This window comes from Parasteatoda tepidariorum, chromosome 4 (genome assembly GCF_043381705.1).
Source record: "Parasteatoda tepidariorum isolate YZ-2023 chromosome 4, CAS_Ptep_4.0, whole genome shotgun sequence".
Lineage (NCBI taxonomy): Eukaryota > Metazoa > Arthropoda > Arachnida > Araneae > Theridiidae > Parasteatoda > Parasteatoda tepidariorum.
The window spans coordinates 79,147,536-79,162,984 of record NC_092207.1 but is presented as its reverse complement, the minus strand read 5'-3'; positions in this window follow the sequence as shown (position 1 = coordinate 79,162,984).

Genomic DNA, 15,449 nt, shown 5'->3' with positions numbered 1-15,449 from the left:
GTTTTTCTCCACGTTTTATGCACCTGAGAGTGCTTCGAACGCATTTTGTTTGGTTCTTCAGAGGAATTTCTCTTGAAGAAATGTTGTTTGAATTTAAATAATATATGTAGCAGAAGAAACGATGAGCTAGGTTTTTATTTTTAGCCATAAACCAGCGAGTGGTGTACTTAACATTTATTTCACGTTTTTTTAGTGTTTTGGGTTTACTCTCTTCTTATAAAAGACTTAAGAGAAGTGATGTTTCCAAAAATTGAAATTTTTAAAGATTAACTTTATAAAAACAATTTTTATACTTTATTATACTCTTCTCTTTATTTTTCTCTCGTACTTATATTTTCGAAATAGGTAAACATATAAATGATGCATTACATTTTAGTTTAGGTTATTAAAATAATATGTTTGGAAAGTATCCTCAAGTCATAAAATTTTATGCAAGACGAATTGATTCAGGCGTGCTATAACTTCGTTTGGTTTGTGAACCAAAACTTAAAACTAATAAACCAAAAATCTTAAATAAATTTATTTGTATAAGTCATATGGATTGAAAAATTGGTAAAAAAAATGTTAAAAAGTTTGTATAACTTTTAAGAACCATTGGGAAGCCTTTTTGTATCAAGAATATATATTATAAGAGCCATCAAAAACGAGGGCTAACCTAAGCAATTGCAAAGCTCAGTGCAACGAAATAGATTTAAAAAGCAGACGACATTTTTGGAACTGTTTTTGAAGTTGTCTAATTCAGGTCGAGTTTGCGTTAAGAAGTGTAGTAAACCCGTTTCGAAAAAAAAATAAGTACTGAGTTTAATCGACAAATGTTAACTACCCATTACGGGAGAAGAAAGAAATATTTTAAATGAATTTCATCCCTCAAATAATTTCTTGCAGTTTCATTACTTCAAATGTCTTTGTAATCGTCTGAACGGATGGAATTTCAAGTGTCTTGCTTTGAGTAAAAATGGTAAGAAATTTCCTAATTTTTAAATATATGTCATTTTTTATGTTTTTTGGATCTCCAATTTGACACTCAGTGCAGTGCAGTAGTTTCATTGAAAGGGCTATAGCATTGCATGTTAGGTAAATACAAATATTTTAAATAGTTTAAAACTGTTTTATGATTAAAATTTTTAATCTGATTTTATGCAGGATGACTATATGGTTTTGTCACACACGTAGAGTATGAAATTATTATACTCAAAAAAATTGATGCATCTGTTCAATACGTACCTATGCCTAAATTATAGGGCCAAATGTGAATACAGGAAATTAATTTTATTTTCTTGTGTAAAAAAAGTCTGTTCAAAATTATAATTTCGAATTGCGTCCTTGTTATAGAATCGTCTCGCGCTCTTTAATGTATCTGTTTTGTCTATTTTACATGCTTTATACAGATAGATTTGTCTGTATTTTATCTTCTGAACTGTTTTAACCCTTAACGAACCAATGCCGCCATGATACTTTTATTTATTGAATTCAATACCACGCATATGATGACTAAAATCATTCCATTTTTATTTCGCACTTATTGTAGTCATAGTTGCAATTAAATAGTAATTATTATAAAATTAGAATTAACTATAATCAATTATTATAATTATGCCTGGTGGGTAGCGAACTTAAGAGTTAAAAAAAATTGTTCGGCTCATCATACTTTTTTTACTACTTGTCATTAAACTCTATATTCAATTCAATTTATAAGTAGAATTAAAATGTGATTTATAATTCTAATTATTTATTGAGTTGAATGCGGACCGCAATGATTTTATCCATAAGAATAAAAATATTACAATGAAGAGTTTGTATGACCATCTGTTCGTCCCTTTTATTACTCTTATATTTTAGCGTCCTGAAACTTGGACAAGGGGACAAATTTAGTCCTGATGTTAAAATTCGTTCCAAAATTTCAGTTGCATTGTTCAAGAGAGATGTCTGAAGTATGAAATTTTTAAAATTATCTGCCATTGTTTCCTTGTCAACTAGCCATTCATAAAAATTAACCATCAGACGATTCTTTATATATAAGGATAAGATCTAGCTATACTTGTCATTAAAAAAAGAAATTTATTTCATGTTCCTTAATATTAAATTATTTTTTGCTGGTTATGTCGATAAACTCGGTGATAAAGACGAACGTGGTAGTGTGAGCGAACTATGCCTGAAAATTGCTTCTAAAGCTATCTGAAACACGCTTTATTTTGTTTATAGTTATTCTTTAAAAAAGTGTTTCTTTGAAACTAGAAATAATTTAGAGTCAAAGGTATTTGAAATAGAAACAAGTTAAAGACATAAACACAAAATTAATGGAAAAATTATACTAATTTGTTTTCGAAAAACGTATAAAAATCACCATACTGTTATATAGACCAATGATACTAGATTAATTTCGGTAATAGGTACAAATTGAAATAAAAGTAACCTATGCAATAATAACAAAATTAATTGAGAAATGGTAACAATTCGTTTAAGGATGGCTTATCCTCGACCCCCCCCCCCAAATATGGTTACACGGAAAAATTGTAGACTCGTCTCCGCGACAGCCCTCCCCCTCAGAAGAAGAGGGGCTAACAATTCGTTTAAGAGAAGCGTAAAAAATCGCCCAACTATTACTGAAGCGAATGATGTTCAAGAAATTTTGGTTTTTGTTGCTGACTGAAAAAAATTGGTGATTTTCGGTTAGCCAGGAGCAAGCGAAAAGTCGCCAAAACTGTAGATCTTCGTAAATTATTCCTTAGTCAAAGACCTTAGCCAAACTTTTTAAACGCAGAACAAAGTGGATTTTTGCAAAGAAATAAAATAAGAAAATTGTTGAATTTGTTTGTGCTCGGATCACCTAAAAATACCCCAAAATAAAATAATCTATGTACTGCAAAGCTAAATTAACGCATTGATGTTATTAGTTCGTTAAGGAGAAAAGTAAAAAATTACCATGCAATTTTTACCGCAAATGGTGCTTACTTGATTTTGATAATAGCTACTACTTGAAATAAAAAATGTGCAACTGTTTTCCACCATTATATGTTACTGCAACAATGACTGTAAACATGTTTTTTAACTTCCCCACTCCTCGCAATATTCCTATAAACTCGTGTCTATTGCCAATTCTAGACTTTTGACAAAACATGACATTTTACGGGTTACATATTCCATCTTCCTTAACCCTGACTGCACTCTGTTCTGAGAAGAACTTCTACCATTTTTTAATTTTTTATACTTTCAAAACAGACACTTTACTATAGAATTTCGTTTTATCTATCAAACTTGTAATTGGTTGTTTGAGGTGAAATTCTAGCCTCTATTTACTTTCCAGGTCTAAGAGTAAAAAAATCTATTTTAAATGCTTATTTTTGCATTGAGATTTTTATTTGCTGTATCAAATCATATTTTTAATTACGGTGTATGAAAAATAGCCAACCAATCCAATACAGTGTTTTTAACTGCAATCCATTTGATTCTAAGCAAATATTTGAAAAGTTGTTGCTTAGGAATATTATTTTCAATACACTGGGAAAATAATAAATTAAAGAAAATGCTTTTGTTCATAAAGCATGTAATTGAATTTGAATTATAAACCTGTAATTAATGGCCTGGGATGAAGATCAGATTATTTAAAAAATTAGCTCAGTTACAAATCAAGAAATGTCTTAGATACCAAATAGTAATCCTATACATTTCATGGACATTTGTTTCAGGAAAGGAATGGACCTTTTGTTCACCTATAAATACAAATTAATTCTTCCGCGTATCACACATCTTCCAGTGGTGGCCTTTGTCGCAACTAATGAGTCCCCGTAGACAAATGGAGAAACGTGCGTGGCGCTTAATCAATTTCTAACCAGACGGGTGGCAACTCAACTCCTACATCGTCTTTTGCCTAATAACAAATGAGCATCTCAGGAATTCGACGTTCCTTAGTATCTGAGTTAATGATCTGAGTTCTAAGGCCACAATTGGAACAAAAATCACCATTTCTTAAAAGTATACATAAAAGAGTTAAAATTTTCGAATGCAAATTTTTATTTTCATGAAATGTTTTTTCAGCTATTTAAGAAAAGATCTTTTCTGTAAGTAAATGTTCTGTAAGTAAAATAAGCCTTTTTGTTCCACTTTTTTTTGCGGTATATGATGCAGTAACGGGAAAGTATGTAATTTTAATTTTTTTGCTTGTATGATCCATAAGTTACAAATAGAATGATTGTTGTCTGTGTACCATTTTAGTCGTGATACACCATTGGTTAAATCGCAAAAGCTCAAAAATAGTTATAATGCGACATACCAAGTGTAAAAAGATAAGAAACTAACTAAGAGAATAAAACAAATGTCTGTTACACAAATGGAGAATTTTAAAAGGATTAAACTATTCTAGCTCTTAACTAAATGCTCTCGTGCTTTCGTTAAAAGGTTGATAAAATTATTTTTTTTTAAAAAATACATACAATTAATTAAAAAAAAATCTAAAATTTAAAACCCTCGAAGTTCTGGTTTTAGACAGCCCAACTAATTGCAGTTGATTTGTTTAAGCCAACATATTATTAGGAAATATTAAAATGATTGACGTTTTTTTAAAACGCTATTTGAATTTATAAGCACAATGGTAAGAAAAAAGAAATAAACTTGCTGCAACATTATGATAATCCCCACTTTTTAAAAAGATGACAGTTTTACATTAAAATGTGCTGCAGTTTCCTTTCCATTTAGGTACTTTGCAAGTTTCTGAAATTTACACTAGATGTCAGCATAATACGTGGAAATATAATATTCAGGCGGTGTTTCTCACCCAAAATGCTCCTTTGATCACAATGAAAAATTTAACATATCATCATATAGCAACAAGAGTTAAGATATTACGAAAGACTTGTATGCAATAAAGTTGATCTAGGATAACAACTTGCAAATTATGTTTTGAGATAACAAAGTTAGCAATGCTTCAAATGTGGTTTATTTATTGGTAACCAATTAATTAAACTTTGGAATCTTAATACTAAGCGAAACATACTCATATAGAAGGGTGTCAGATCTGCGATATTATTTTAATAATTGTGAAAAATTGAAAAATACCTCGATTAGCTAATAATCAATAAACTCATTTCTATTGGGTTTTGGATAACACCCATCATCCGAACATTTTGCATATTATCAAATTCATCAAAATGAGAGGAATTTAGGTACCTCTTTAACTTAGTTACTGGCGTAGTATAGCCCTTTCTGGTTCCTGTGCCGATCGATTTCAAACAAACAACTAATGTTTTGCTATTTCTACGCATTATAGTTATTTTAAACTGCTCTTAACTGTTTTATTGGGTTTTCGATTTTCATTTGATTCTATTGACTTTTTAATTTACCTGTTTTGCTATGCATTGTTTTATTTTTTAATCCCTCATCTTTACTTTTGTTTCTTATAAAAGAAATTTACCAAATTTCTTTTTCTTTATAAAGCTACTATTCTTTTTTGTATAGTTTTAGAGATCGGTGCCTTTTACAACAACTTAAACGTTTTTATGGGGGGATTTTTATATTTCTACTCCTATAGGTATTTTAAATTGTGCTTAACTGTTTTATTGCGTTCACGATTTTTATTTAATTTTATTGACTTTTGACTATACCTCTTTTGCTATGTATCGTTTTATTAATTTGAAGTGCAATATGAAAATACATTTGTTTTACTTTCGATCTATTTTAGCACATTTTGTGTAGTACAATATTTTTTAAAATTTTTTTAAATCTTGTAATAAACAACATTAAGAAAAAATATGTTTATGATGCACCGATATCAATGAGTTGTGTGATTGCAAATTCATTAAATTTTCCGATTAAACAAATTGAAACAAACTTTGTAAATAAAAGAGATAATAGTTCTTTTTAATGTATCAAAGTTTTGAATAAGAATAAAAAATAATTGCTTCCAATGTCTTATAAGCATAATTCTCAAGTCCTGATTAAGATGGGAATGATACATTGTTTGATAACGAGCTTGTATAAACACTGTGTCGTAAAATTTTAATATATTTTTGTTTTTAATTTTCTCTCATGTAAACAAAATTTTTCATCTAAATATTAAACTTTTCTCAAGTATAAAATCATAACAAGCAATTGTTTTAGGAAATATTTTATCGAATTTTTACATATTTATCAATAAAGAAAAGTCTCATACAATATGTTTAATAAGTTAATAAAATGTCAAAAGTGAAATAGTATGATACGACTTAATATGATGTTTTAATCATAAGACTTTTATTTTCATTACTCATATTTAAAACATTTTACGATTATTTGAAAAAAAAATTTTTTTTTTCAAATTTTATTTTATATTGAAATAGGAACATAAGTTAATAAAAGCGTACGCATAAGCGTTTTTGGTATAAATTTTATGAATTTTAAGACATAAATGCGTAGATTTAATACAATTATCTGTATGTAAATATTGGTTAAAAAACTAAACTTTATTATAAAAAATACGAAATATAATTGAAAATATATTCAGTGTTCCGTCATTACCGCCCTTATTATATACTTTTAGAACCTCAGTTTAAAATATATACAGTAAAGCTCCCAAATTAATATTTCAGAGTGTAAAAAAGACACTCTATTTAAACCTCAGGCTGCTTATAAATGAAAATGTATTAAAACTTGTTTTATTGCTGGAGATAAATAAGAGGCGATTACCAGAAGTGCTATAAAGCTCCTATGCGCAACGAAACTTGTTTTGATGTTTTTAATCCCGTTTACTGCAATAGTGAGTTATCAGATTCTAATAACATTTTTATTTTTACATTATTTAAATAATGATGTGCAAACACTAAAGTGTAAATTATTTTTAACTGGAAATAAAAAATGGATTATAATTATATATAATAAGGGCTTTAATTCCACTTCTACATATAAATGATTAAGACAAATAGATAAATGCATGGTAATTTACATAATTGTGTGTTCTAGTTTTGGCAAATGAAAACATATTTCTGCCAGAAACTATAATTCCATTATCATTTTACAACTACTTGGAAAAAGCAAAAATGTGTACGTATGCTGGTATGATAATATACTGCGCCGCACATCTCATATATTACCTTGGAAAAAATTGTTATCTCTTATCCAAATCTAAAATGACTCACACTCTGCAATACTCAGAACAGAGTTTTAAACAGATCATACAATCAAATTATAACAGTGTTTAAATGAAAAGTCCCACACGACTAATAAACTGGTCTGTCTTTTATGGTGCATTTATATTTCAAATAGTGAAGACAGCTGTCTCGAAGGCTGTCTATATTTTTTCTATACGCCAAATTTAAAATATCGATTACATTTTCTGACGTCATATGTTTCGTTAGATATCCCAAACTCCAATCAATCAGTTCAGGAACACGTAACAGTTGCACTCGGTCAAAATAATGGTCAAGAATGGCTATTGCTCTAGAAATAGTCAAAGCAGGAATTTGACCACTATATACATAATCGTCAATATAGTCATGTTTAGTTCTTGTAGTGTAGCATGACTTTTCATCTTGAGAGGAATTTGTTCTAAGAGCGTAACTGTTACACAGCACATGATTATTAGATGAGAGTTTAGTTTTTACTTCCGTTTTCACTCTGAGCAGACAGTGGATGATTGCCGTTCCATTAGGAAATATTTCTTTTCTCTCTTGTTTTCCTTCATAAATATGAATGTATTGAGAAGGTAGATGAAGAACATGATTTGCGTCAGCGTCTTTTAATTTATAAATTTTTTTTGGAGTGTAGATTAAAGCATACTCTAAATAAATAACATCAGATATATCAATGCGTGGAAATTCTGGCAAAACACTCACATAGAAAGTTCTGAAACGCACACTGATTCTGGAATTTCCTGTGTACAGACCAAGTTGAAATGCTAGGTTTCTTATGCCAGAAAACTTGATTGAAGTATTTCGTAACAGTTTTTCATCACAGTCGTTGGAATAAATATAGTCATATTTTGATTTAAAGAAGTCAGTTTCATTTAAGGTCCATTTCACCAAAAAATTGGAATACATTTTTGAAATCGACACTGTACCGTCTGCTTGGTACAATTGAAGAAAAATGAAGAAAAAAACTAAATATAATTGCTTCATAATATTTCTTAAAAAATTAATAAGATAAAAGAATTCAAACGACCTACTCAATCAATGCACTTAGATGATGGAAGACAGATATTAAGGAAACGTTACTTCGATGCTTGAAGATAACAAAATGAGACAGTGAATGATGTATTTATTTATCAATGTAAGGCTGTTTGAATATCAAAAGTACAACTACAGTTAAAGACATAGTAGACTTATCTTGAAAACACTCTTATCAGTGTTTCATCAATATGTCTGCGCAGCACGTCCTTTTTTTCATCTTGTGCCATTAAACTCTACGTTTAATCACCAATCTCTCATTTAATCGTTTTTTAGTGGGAAGTAGTATTATAAATTCTGAAACATGTACACTAAATTATGTGATACAACATTAGTGATTGTTTTTTAATTTTTGGAAAATATTCATAAAAGTAAAACAGAACAATCAAGAATAACAATAAGCAACTTAGAACAATGAGAAATAATTATTTCTATTTAAGTTAATTATCATTAAGATAAAATTGTGTGTAACAGTTTTGGATCCGTAAGATTTTTTCCAGATTTAAGTTGCATTTGGTGATATAATTAATTCTTGAAAGCTAAATAAAACTCAAAAAATTTAAATCTAATTATGTAAATTTATTTTTATTAATAACAGAATTTATAGTTTGAAATGTATGGAGGGTGCTTTTCTCTAATAAACGCATGTTTGATTTTAATCAGTGGTCAAAGGTAAATTTAATATAATAATTGTATCAAACTGTAAGACCAAACTGTTGATTTAGTAATGTATTTATTAATTAAAATTTTTTAACTCTTAGCTTTTAAAACTGTAATCAAGCAAATCATAAAAATTTTAGTCAAAAGTGCTTGGTTCTTAATTTCTGATTTTTTAATGATGGGTTAAAACGTTAAGATTATTAAATTAACAAATAACCGAATTGTTGTTTCGCTATTGTACTCGCTTGTCCGCTGATCTTAAGAATTATGTATGATGAAAGCACAAATTTTTTTTTTGTTCCAAATTATTTTTTCTTCTAAATTTCTAAATTTTTTCCCGATCAATAAAAATTTTAAAATTAATAAATTACTATGCCTGTTTTGCTATGTATCGTTTTATTAATTTGAAGTGCAATATGAAAATACATTTGTTTTACTTTCGATCTATTTTAGCACGTTTTGTGCAGCACAATGTTTTTTTTTTAAAATTTTTTGCATCTTGTAATAATAGAATTTTTATATACTGTTATTACAAGACAGAATTAAACAGAATTTATATATTATATAATAATCAAAATTAAGAAAAAATTTGTTTATCATATGATGCGCCGATATAAATGAGTTGTGTAATTGTAAATTTATTCCATTTTCCGATTAAACAAACTGAAACAAACTTTGTAAATAAAAGCTATATTTCTTTTTAATGTATCAAAATTTTGAATAAGAATAAAAAATAATTGCTTCCAATGTCTTATAAATATAATTCTCAACTGCAGATTAAGATATGATAGATACATTGTTTGATAACGAGCCTGTATAAACACTTTGTCGTATAATTTTAATATTTTTTATATTTAATTTTCTCTTTGGGAAACAAAATTTTTCATCTAAAAATTAAACTTTTCTCTAGCATATATTATAACTAGCAATTGTTTTAGGAAATATTTTATCGAATATTTACATATTTATCAATAAAGAAGAGTCTTATACAATATATTTAATAAGTGAATAAATTGTCATAGGTAAAACAATAAGATACGACTTAATATGACGTGATAATTATAAGACTTTTATTTTCATTATTCATATTTAAAACATTCTACGTTTGAAAATTTGAAAAAAAAAATATTTTTCAAATTTCATTTTAGATTAAAATAGGAACATAAGTTTATGAAAGCGTATAAGTGTTTTTGGTATAATTTTTATAAGCCTTAAGACATAAATGTCTATATTTAATACAATTATCTATATGTAAATATTAGTTAAAAACTAAACTATATTAGAAAAAATATAAACTATAATTGAAAATATACCGAGCGTTCCGTAATTACAGCCCATATTATATACTTTTTGAACCCCCGTTTAAAATATATACAATAAAGCTCTCAAATTAATATTTAAGCGTGTAAAAAAGAAACTCTATTTAAACCTCACGTGGCTTATAAATGAGAATGTATTAAAACTTGTTTTATTGCTGGGAGATAAATAAGAGACGATCACCAGAAGCACTATAAAGTTCTTAGGCGCAATGAAACTTGTTTTGATGTTTTTAATCCCGTTTTCTGCAATTTCAAGTCATCAGATTCTGATAAAATTTCTATTTTTACATTATTTAAATAATGATGTGCAAACAATAAAGTGTAAATTATTTTTAACTTGAAATTAAAAATGGATTATAATTATATATAATAAGGGCTTTTTGTCCACCTCTACACATAAATGATTAAGACATATAGATAAATGCATGGTAATTTATATAATTGTGTGTTCTGGTTTTGGGAAATGAAAACATATTTCTGCCAGAAACTATAATTCCATTATCATTTCACAACCCCTTGGGAAAAGCAAACACGTGTACATATGTTGGTATGATAATATACTGCACCGCACATCTCATATATTACCTTGGAAAAAATTGTTATCTTTTATCCAAGTCTAAAATGACTCACACTTTGCAATACTCAGAACAGAGTTTTAAACAGATCATACAATCAAATTATTACAGTGATTAAATGTAAAGTCCCACACGACTAATAAACTGGTCTGTCCTTTATGGTGCATTTATATTTCAAATAGTGAAGACAGCTGTCTCGAAGGCTGTCTATATTTTTTCTATACGCCAAATTTAAAGTATCGATTACATTTTCTGACGTCATATGTTTCGTTAGATATCCCAAACTCCAATCAATCAGTTCAGGAATACGTAACCGTTGCACTCGGTCAAAATGATGGTCAAGAATGGCTATTGCTCTAGAAGTAGTCAAAGCAGGAATTTGACCACTATATACATAATCGTCAATATAGTCATGTTTAGTTCTTGTGTAGCATGACTTTTCATCTTGAGAGGAATTTGTTCTAAGAGCGTAAATGTTACACCGCGCATGATTATTAGATGAGACTTTAGTTTTCACTTCTGTTTTCACTCTGATCAGACAGTGGATGATTGCCGTTCCATTAGGAAATATTTCTTTTCTCTCTTCTTCTCTTTCATAAAAATGAATGTATTTAGAAGGTAGATGAAGAACATGATTTCTGTCTGCGGCTTTTAATTTATAAATTTTTTTTGGAGTGTAGATCAAAGCATACTCTAAATAAATAACATCAGATATATCAATGCGTGGAAATTCTGGCAAAACACGCACATAGAAATTTCCGTCAGAAAATCTGATTCTAGACTTTTCTATGAACAGACCAAGTTGAAATGCTAGGTTTTTTATGCCAGAAAACTTGATAGAAGTATTTTGTAAAAGTTCTCTATCACAGTTATTAGAATAACTATAGTTAGATTGAGATTCAAAAAAGTCACTTTCACTTAAGGTCCATTTCACCAAAAATTTGGAATACATTTTTGAAATCGACACTGTACCGCCTACTAAGTACAATTGAAGGAAAAAGAAGAAACATACTAAATATAATTGCTTCATAATATTTTCTTAAAAAATTAATAAGATAAAAGAATTTAAAAGACCTACTCGATAGCTGCACTTAGATGATAGAAGTCAGATATTAAGGAAACGTTATTTTGATGCTTGAAGATAAGAAAATGAGAAAGTGAATGATGTATTTATCAATGTAGGACTACTTGAAAATCAAAAGTACAACTACACTTAAGACATAGTAGATATCTCTTGAAAACACTCTTATCAGTGTTTCATTAATATGTTTGCGCAACACGTACTTTTTATTTTGCCTCTTGTGCCATTTAACTCTAAATTTAATCACCAATGTCTCATCTATTCATTTTTTAGTGGAAGTAGTATTATAAATTCGGAAACACGTACACCAAATTATGTAACATAACATTCGTGATTAGTTTTTCATTCTTGGAAAATATTCGTTAAAATTGAGGCAGAACGATAGAGAAAAACAATAAGCAACTTAAAACAATGAAAAATAATTATTTCAATTTAAGTTAATTATTATTAAGATAAAATTGTGTGTAATAGTTTTGGTAAGTTAAATTTGGTAATAAAATTAGTTCTAAAAAGCTAAATGAAACTCAAAAAAATTAAATCTGAATATGTAAATTAAGTTTAATTAATCACAAAATTTATTGTTTGAAATGTTAGGAGGGCGCTTCTGTCTAATAAAAGGATGTTTGATTTTAATCAATGGTCAAACGTAAATTTAATATGGTAAGAGTATCAAACTGTGATACCAAACTGTTGATTTAATAATGTATTTATTAATTAAAAATTAACTTTTAATTTTTAAAACTGTAATTAAGCAAACCATAAAAATGTTAGTCTGAAGTGTTTGGTTTTTAATTTCTGAATTTTTTATGATGGGTAAAAACGTTAAGATTATTAAATTAACAAATAACCGAATTGCTGTTTCGCTATTGTACCAGCTTGTACGCTAAGATAAGACTGATCTTAAGAATTATGTATGACGAAAATACATGAAAATTTTTTGTTGTAAATTTGTATTTTTTTTTTTTAAAATTTCTAAATTTTTTCCCGATCAATAAAAATGCTGAAATTAATAAATTACCAAGTAACTGATCAAATTATTTTTTTATTAAGCACGTGGAATATGAAAATTTAAGTCATTATATATTACCAATAGATGCCATTTACGTTGAAGTTGAATTTCAGTTCCGCTCTTGTACTCGTATGTATGCAAGTTGAAACAAGATTGATCTTAAGAATTATGTACGACGAAAATACTTTGAACCTCCCTATTATTACAAAAACGTCTTTCAGGCCAAACATTATGGATTTAATATCGAACATCATCCCTTAAAGACAAAGGCATTTATTCGAGATTGAGCAATGTCAACATTCCATCAGTAAAAGCGGAATTAATATTCCTAATCCAGGAATGTTTCGCATCTTACGGGATTAGTTATTTGACAAGATGTTTCATATCTTTTCATAAAGATAATCCCACTGACTTGTACGTTATTAAGATAGCGGCCTTAGCTTCCGCAATATCGCGTCTATTAGGGTAGTCACGTTTTTGGACCAGGCTAATAGGTCTATAGCAGGAAATTAGATTACTGCTGCGAAAAGAAAATCGTAGTCTGGAAGAGCAGTATGAAAATGCTTAACGAGGAGGCTTTTTTTATTAAGGATATTTATGAATAAATTTTTCTCATAACGTTGTTTTATGTTTAGAAATTAGAGATGGTTTATTTGCATCGGTGAATATTGTTTCTTTTTAAAAAAGCTTAAATATTTCTAGTAATGCTACCTTTTTAATGCAATAATTTAAGTATGAAATGATTTTTTTTTTGGTTTTAGTCTAGCTATAAGATAATAAAAGCAGTAGAAAGCAAAATAAATAAATTTTAAATCATAAAAATGCCTTTATTTAGTATTTAAATATTCTAACAAAGATTTTTGAGCTCTAGATGTATTTTCGATATTTTTAATGTAGCAAATAAGAAAAGCTATGACATTTTTAGAGTAGCTATAAAATATTAATCTGTTGGGTCATGTAGGCACCTTGNTTTAAATATTGATTAATATTTTTGAGATCAATTTTTGAGATAATCAACAAATATTTTTGAGCTCTAGATGTATTTTCGATATTTTTAATGTAGCAAATAAGAAAAGCTATGACATTTTTAGAGTAGCTATGAAATATTAATCTGTTGGGTCATGTAGGCACCTTGGTTAATGAAATCACCGACAAAATTGTTAAGTCAACTCAGAATGTATCGCAGAGTCCTCTAATGTACTCAGATATTAAAAATTCTATTAACTAAAATTTGTATTTACTTTAGCAAAATAACTGGGGAAATGAAACACATAATAAATTGCATAATATCAAACCTACTATAGAACCTTATAAAAACATAAACATCCATCCAAAGCTTGAAGTACTTTTAAATCAGTTACGTATCCTGTATTCGAATGTTTCTATTGTAAGGAACTGCTTACTGTGAAGCATAATTTGATCCAGTGCAAAAATTTAAAAATTCAGAGACAGCGCCTTTTCAGTAGTTTAAATCCATAATTGACTTTTTTAATTGGAAATAACCCTCTTTATAACATTTTCTCCAACCTCAAGGACATTGGTATCTATGCATAAATCTAGCTTTTAACCAACAACCTAGATGTACACTATTCCCCTAGTTGTAGGCATGGTATAGCCACAACTGACGTATGCGCCAAAAACTCCAAGCAAACATTTTTAGCAGAAGTATTTAATTTGGAAATACTCTTCTTTGGAATGTAATTTTAAAATCAGAAAAAAAACAATCACGAATTGTAATATATCACTCAATTTCCCTCAAATATAGCATTACGTTACGTGATGTATAGCGTTACGTGATGAATGAATTTTTCTAAATCTAACAAGATTATTTTAGTTTCATAAATATACATTAGACAGAGCTTTTAATGCATGTTTGAAAATGTTCCTTGCATCAAGTAATGAAGTAATTTTTTTGAACTCTTACAGTATTTCGTGGAGTTAGGTTTTCATAATCTTTTTTTAAATGCTTTTGTTATTATTAGAAGATTATTGTGTAACTCAGTGAGCTTTGATTTTACAAAATATTAACTTTAGAAAGTTGAGACTTGAAATTCTTTGAGAAATAGAAAGAAGTGAACAATTTTGTGCATTTTACTATATATTTTTTAAAATATTTCCAACAGTTAAAAAGTCATATAGCTGCTAACTAATTCCTTCCCCACCCAATTTCTTTATCTATTGTTCAATCGATTAAACGATTAAATAAATAAAAAAAGATGCTCACAATAACAGGGATTAAGAGCATAAGCTGGCTGTTCTATAAAAACAAAATTGCAGATGCGATAAAGCCGGCTCTTGCGCCAATAACTCAATAACAGGAATCGAAGCTGTCCAAAGAAATATGGCGTTTAAGAAAAAAAATTAAAAAAGTGAAGGTTTTAACATCCAGCAGTAGAAAATTCCTGATTCACAGTCGCAAATTTATCAATTTCTGTGCATGAATTGACAAATCTGTGACCACCATACTTATTAAAACTTTAAATGCATATAAATTGGTAATATCTATCCTAGATTTATATATTTAAGAGAAAATTATTCGAAGTTAATATAAGGAATTTGAAACAATTCTTTTCATATACTCGAAGTCTTTTTTTTATTTCACAACTCTGCCATAATTTATTGGAACAGATCTTAGATTTTTTGGACCTTATACAATTAAAACCTAAATTCAAT